The sequence below is a fragment of the Pristiophorus japonicus genome, chromosome 6, assembly GCF_044704955.1.
Source record: "Pristiophorus japonicus isolate sPriJap1 chromosome 6, sPriJap1.hap1, whole genome shotgun sequence".
Classification (NCBI taxonomy): Eukaryota; Metazoa; Chordata; class Chondrichthyes; family Pristiophoridae; genus Pristiophorus; species Pristiophorus japonicus.
The window spans coordinates 63572865-63579852 of record NC_091982.1 but is presented as its reverse complement, the minus strand read 5'-3'; positions in this window follow the sequence as shown (position 1 = coordinate 63579852).

Here is a 6988-nt window from a genome sequence, read left to right as displayed (position 1 = left end):
CTCCTGCCTGCTGCCGCCCACATTCACGACGTAACTCCCTTTTTTGCCGCCGGGTGATCCTTCACAGACTTTTTAACGAAACTCGTGCCCAAAGTACCATCAGGTATCTCCACGGTCCTTTGGGTGGCACTTGGGTGGAACTTAACTTCCACCAAGTTTGGGCCCTCAGCATCCACAGTCCTCTAGGGTAGAGATTTCCAAAGATTCACTACCCTCTGAGTGAAGAAATTCCTCCTCATCTCTGTCTTAAATGGCTGACCCCTTATCCTGAGACTGTGACCCCTGGTTCTGGACACTCCAGCCAGGGGAAACATCTTCCCTGCATCTACCCTGTCAATCTCCTTCAGAATCTTGTATATTCCAATGAGATGACCTCTCATTCTTCTAAACTCCAGAGAGTATAGGCCCAATCTACTTATTCTCTCATCATAAGACAGCCCTCTCATCCCAGGGATCAATCTAATGAACCTTCGTTGCACTGCCTCCAAGGCAAGTATATCCTTCCCTAGATAAGGAGACAAAAACTGTGCACAGGACTCCAGGTGCAGTCTCACCAAGTCCCTGTACAATTGTAGCAAGATTTCCTTACTCAAACTCCAACTGCCTTGCAACAAAGGACAACATGCCATTTGCCTGCCTTATTGCTTGCTGTACCTGCATGCTTGCTTTCTGTGTTTCTTGCACAAGGACACCCAAATCTCTCTGAACTTCAACATTTAAAAGTTTCTCACCATTTAAAAAATATTCTGTTTTTTTATTCTTCCTACCAAAGTGGATTATCTCACATTTCCCCACATTATACTCCATCTACCACCTTACTGCCCATTCACTTAGTCTATCTATATCCCTTTGCAGACGCTGTGTGTTTTCCTCACAGCTTACCACCTAGCTTTGTCTCATCAGCAAAATTAGATACTTTATCCTTCCTCCCTTCATCGAGATCATTAAAATAGATTGTAAATAGCTGACGCACTAGCACTGATCCTTGCGGCACCCCACTAGTTACAGCCTGCCAACCTGAAAAAGACCTGTTTATCTCTACTTTCATTTTTCTGTCCATTAACCAATCCTCTATCTCTGATAATACATTACCTCCAATCCCATGAGCCCTTATCTTGTGTAATAACCTTTTATGTGGTACCTTATCGAATGTCTTTCGAAATCCAGAAGCTGTTGAGCTGTCAACAGCATAGATAGAACAAATTGAAAATAGTAAAGGAGCGAGGCCATGTGCTGGTAACCTGTCGGGAATTGTACAATCAGTGCCAGACCATCTCAAAGGTTTGGCAGACGTCCAAGGCAATGACAAATGGCTCATGAAAGTGTTCAAGAACAAAGTTCCTGAGATGAATAACATTATCTACAAGATTAAGAGTGGAAGAGTTGTGCCATAAGCCATATTGACAAGCATGGATTAAGCTCAAAGGTTCAAGGTGATGGATTCTTTGAGAGTTAAATTCAGAACTTTAGAAATTGTGCGAGCAATAGGGTGTTATTGGAAGGGGAGGTGAGATCACCAGTCTTAAGGCCAATTTTAACTCCCGGGCTTCACTTTAATGTGACTGACTCCTGCCCGAAGACGGCGGGGATGACGTAGAGACCGACTGGTGGGAGCGGGAAATCGCGCGGCTGTAGGATGTGGCAGTGGACTCAAGGGAACGGTCCACAGAGAGGTGAGTGAGGAGAAGGGGCAGGGTATCTGGGGCTATCATGGCCGGGGGAGGGGATAACCTGAAGTAGCCGAGGCCAGGGTTACTTTGTTGGGCCGGGAGGGGCATTTCTTGCTCAGTATCCGCAGTGGGCCAATTATTTTTTCTGATGAGGAAGCCAGCACATCGGCAAGGCTGAAAAAACAAGGTAACTCACCAGTGAATGACTGGATAGCATCGTGGGGACTCCAAGCCAAGCTTTTCAAAGCCTACAGATCAGAGGAGGAGAGAAAAATCAAGAAAGGTGAAGGAATTCCCTCGATATGATGTCCTGAGAAAGAATTAGCATGTGTAGGAGATTTCTTTTCAACAGGATGAGGATTTAGGGAGGATGCGTCATCGGCAATTTTGCAGAAACAACCGAGGAAAGTTCCGAAGATTGAAGATGATAGCAACATTCCTCAAATAGGAAGGGTAGATTGGAGAACTGATTGGAGGCTAGATGTAAGTGAAAGACTACCTAACAGATGAAACACGTTATGCTGCATCCTGGCCCTGTGTGTGAAAGAGATTCACAAAGCGTCTCCTCCTCAGATACAGGAAAAGCACTTCAGTCCTGAACAGACTTGGGATTAACAGAGTGACTTTGAAGTTATGGAGAGATGAAGCAGTTGGCACAACGGAGGAAACCTCATGTCCTTAAAGCAAATTTCGAGATGGTGGAGATGCAAGAGATTAAAAAGACCAAGGGCTGGATTCTCGGTTGTCTAACGCCTCAGTTAGCGGTCAGAGCGGGCGTTAATGGGAGGGTCAGAGGTTACCGACCGGGAGCGCAGTGTTTAGAACACCGACCGAAAATTCATTCGAGGCTCACCGCAGGCGCAAACCAATAGCGCCCGGCTGCTGACGATCGCTCCGATCCTGACGTATTCCTGGTGCAACGCCCACGCTTATTCGGTGTATTCGGTGCGGCCACCTCATTGAGCGCCCGCCAATAACAACATCTGGGAAAACAGTGGGTCCAGGCTTGTAGAGTCGTTAACTGGTGGCTACTTAAAGGGATGAGGAAGCGCTTCTCTGGGAGATCACAGTCAGTGCAACGTTTACACACAGCATGGTGCGTGAGCCTCCGAGTTTGCAGCGACAGACAGACATAGCAGTTGAGCTTGAGAGGAACATATTTCTAAAACTTTAATGGGGGCATTACTAGTTTGCCAGCGTCACAGTCTACATACTCCAGCGAGGCATTGTGAAGTGGGAAGGGCTGGAGGCCATGTTGGCAGCCGAAGGAGGAGAGCCACTAGATGTCGAGGCAGGAGACCTTAGTCCCCACAGCTTTACCAGCGGCAACGCTCATACCTGGACCTGTCCGAGGAGCAATGTGTCAGAAGGCTGCACTTCCGAAAGGAGGTCGTTACAAAAATATGCCATCTCCTGCCAGCAGACATGCAGCCTAACATCGGCACCAGGTCACACAGTGAAGGTCACGGTGGCATAGAAACATAAGAACATAAGAATTAGGAACAGGAGTAGGCCATCTAGCCCCTCGAGCCTGCTCCGCCTTTCAACAAGATCATGGCTGATCTGGCCGTGGACTCAGCTCCACTTACCCGCCCGCTCCCCATAACCCTTAATTCCTTTATTGGTTAAAAATCTATCTATCTGTGATTTGAATACATTCAATGAGCAAGCCTCAACTGCTTCCTTGGGCAGAGAATTCCAGATTCACAACCCTCTGGGAGAAGAAATTCCTTCTCAACTCGGTTTTAAATTGGCTCCCCCATATTTTGAGGCTGTGCCCCCTAGTTCTAGTCTTCCCGACCAGTGGAAACAACCTCTCTGCCTCGATTTTGTCTATCCCTTTCATTATTTTTAAATGTTTCTATAAGATCATCCCTCATCCTTCTGAACTCCAACGAGTAAAGACCCAGTCTGCTCAATCTATCATCATAAAGTAACCCTCTCATCTCCGGAATCAGCCTAGTGAATTGTCTCTGTACCCCCTCCAAAGCTAGTATATCCTTCCTTAAGTAAGGTGACCAAAACTGCACACAGTACTCCAGGTGCGGCCTCACTAATACCCTATACAGTTGCAGCAAGACCTCCCTGCTTTTGTACTCCATCCCTCTCGCAATGAAGGCCAACATTCCATTCGCCTTCCTGATTACCTGCTGCACCTGAAAACTAACTTTTTTGGGATTCATGCACAAGGAATCCACCCCAACGAGTCCTACACGGTCCCGGGCCGGACAATCCACGATAACATCCACTTGGTCCGGGACCTCATCCATTGTTCCCAGGAGGCTGGTCTGTCGGTCGCCTTCCTATCCCTCGACCAAGAGAAGGCGTTCGACAGGGTGGATCACGGCTATCTGCTCGGACGCATTTCGTCGCCCGGATCCGACTTTTGTACGCCGCCGCGGAGTGTCTGATTAAGGTTAACGGGTCCTTGACGGCGCCCCTTCGCTTTAGGAGAGGGGTGCGCCAGGGATGCCCCATGTCCGGCCAGTTATACGCCGTTTGCGTGGAGCCTTTCCTGCGCCTCTTGCGGACGAGGTTGACGGGACTGGCTCTGCAAGGGCCGGGCGTGGAGGTCGTCCTCTCGGCTTACGCCGATGACGTGCTCCTCGCGGTAGAGGATCCCGCTGACCTGCGGAGGATGCGTGAGTGCCAGGAGATTTACTCGGCCGCGTCCTCCGCCAGGATCAACTGGGAGAAATGTTCCGGACTCCTGGTGGGTCAGTGGCGGGTGGACTCCCTGCCGGAGGAGCTCAGGCCTTTTGCCTGGAGCACGACCCATCTCCTCTATCTGGGAGTCTACCTTAGCCCCGACGAGGGAGCCTGGCCGGCGAACTGGCAGGAGCTGGAGGCCAAGGTCGCCGCTCGCCTAGGGCGCTGGACAGGACTGCTCCGAGTGCTGTCCTACAGGGGTCGAGCGCTAGTCATAAACCAGCTGGTGGCCGCAATGTTGTGGTACCGGCTGGTCACTTTGACCCCTCCCCCTGCGTTTGTCGCCAAGATACAGAAGAAGCTGGTGGACTTCTTCTGGAACAACAGGAAGCACTGGGTCTCTGCCGCGGTCTTGAGTCTTCCGCTTGAGGAGGGCGGTCAGTCGTTGGTGTGCGTCAGCGCCCAGCTCGCGACTTTCCGTCTTCAGACCCTGCAGAGATACCTTTACGTCGAGCCCCCTCCTAGGTGGTGTGCTCTGGCGAGGTATTTCTTCCGCCAGCAGCGCGACCTCAATTATGACACGCAGCTCCTGTTTGTGAACTTGGGGGGTGCCAGGACCGCCCTCCGGGAGCTGCCTGTCTTTTACAGGGAACTCATCAGGGTCTGGAACAAAGTCTCCACCAAGCGCAGCTCTCCGCCGGCTGGAGTGGCGGCCGTCCTGCAGGAGCCGCTGCTCGGGAATCCGTACCTCCACGACCGAGGTTTTATGTGGCGGTCGGAAGAGAGGGCTGTGGCTGGTGAGGTGACCAGGGTCAGGGACCTGCTCGATGGCGGAGGAGCGGGCTGGATGGCGCCAGACACGCTGGCGCGGCGTCTAAACTCTGCCAACGTCCGCCACGCGGCCGATGCCATCGAGTCGCTAAAAACAGCTCTGGGCCCTGACTCCGTTAGGTGCATCGAGGAGGCTCGAGCACGTGGGGAGATCCCGTCCGAACTGACCCCCGTCCGGACGGAATTCCTCATCGGCGCCAAACCCCGGAACCTCCCTCGGGGGCCGGCGCCTCACAACTTGAGCCGCCTCGGGGAAATCCCCTCCGTGCCTTTCAGTTCCGCGCGGAGGGGTTTCCTGTACGGGCTGCTCCTGCACACTCTCAACTTTGCCATCCTCGCCGGCCGTCCGGACACGCCATGGCGTACCATCTTGCCGTCCGGAGGAGGCGGGGGTCCCCGATGGAGGGCACTCTACGCGGGGGTCCTCCCACTATTCATCGGGGACTTGGCCTGGAGGGTGGTGCACGGAGCAGTGCCGTGCAATAAATTTTTAAGCCGGTTCACAGACTCCCAGGCCGCCTGCAATTTCTGCGGTCTGGAGGAGTCCGTATTCCATGTTTTTATTGAGTGCACGAGGTTGCAGCCCCTGTTCCATTATTTGAAGGGGCTGCTCCTGAAATTCTGGCTGCACTTCAGTCCCACTCTCCTGATCTTTGGGCACCCTGTGCGGAGGGGAGCGGGTAGGTCCGAAGGCCTCCTCGTAGGACTGCTCCTGGGCACGGCCAAGGGTGCCATCAGCCGGTCCAGGCAGCGGGCGGTCGAGGGGGTCGTTCAACCTGACTGCCTGCCTCTCTTCCGCTCTTACATCCGGTCCAGGGTGTCCTTGGAGATGGAGCACGCGGTGTCCACCGGTACGCTCGCGGCCTTCCGCGAGAGGTGGGCACCGGAGGGACTGGAGTGCATCATCACGCCCGGCAACCAAATTTTAATTTGATTTTACGTTTTAAAGTTTAATTTGTTTTCATTGCCGGTGCTTTTAGTGTCCCCCTCCCCTTTTATAGGGGGCACTGGAAAAATTTGATTTTAGCGCCCCAAAAAAAACCAAAAAAAAAAGAAAAAAAAAGGGGCCTTGAAAATGTCTGCTGTGTCACCCAGGCGGGTGGCATGGTTTTAATGTTTATGTTTACTTTCAGGTAAACTCAAAAGAGTTTCATGCACAAGGACCCCCAGGTCCCTCTGCACTGCAGCATGTTGTGATTTTGTAATTTCTCCCCATTCAAATAGCACTCACCTTCTATGCCTCTGGCTCCTACTAGGCTGCATCAGGGGACATATGCAATGTTACACAATTTGCAGCACATCGCTGCATCAGCGACATCACACAGGCTCTCAACTCATGTAGAATGGACTTCATTACCTTCCTGATGACCAGGGAGAAGCAGGATGAGCACACATGTGGGTTTGCAAAATAGCGGGCTTTCCGAGGGTGCAAGGAACAATTGACTGCACGCACATGGCCTTGCGAGCACCATTCCAGAATGCAGAGGTCTTCAGAAACAGAAAGGGATACCATTCCCTATATGTGCAGCTGGTGTGTGACCACACGCAGCTCATCCTCACAGTCAATGCTCGCTCTTCTGGGAGCGCACATGATGCGTTTACCCTCCAGGAGAGCACTGTGCCTTGACTGTTTCAGCCACCACGGAAAGGCCGAGTCTGGCTGTTCTGGGACAAGGGATATGGCCTGGCCACCTGGCTAATGACTCTACCTCCGCAACCCCACCACAGAGCCGGAGGAATGCTACAATGAGAGCTATGCCACCACCCGCAAAATCATAGAGCAGACTATCGGGCTGGTGAAGCAGCGATTCCGATGCCTGGACTGCTCTGGATGCAGC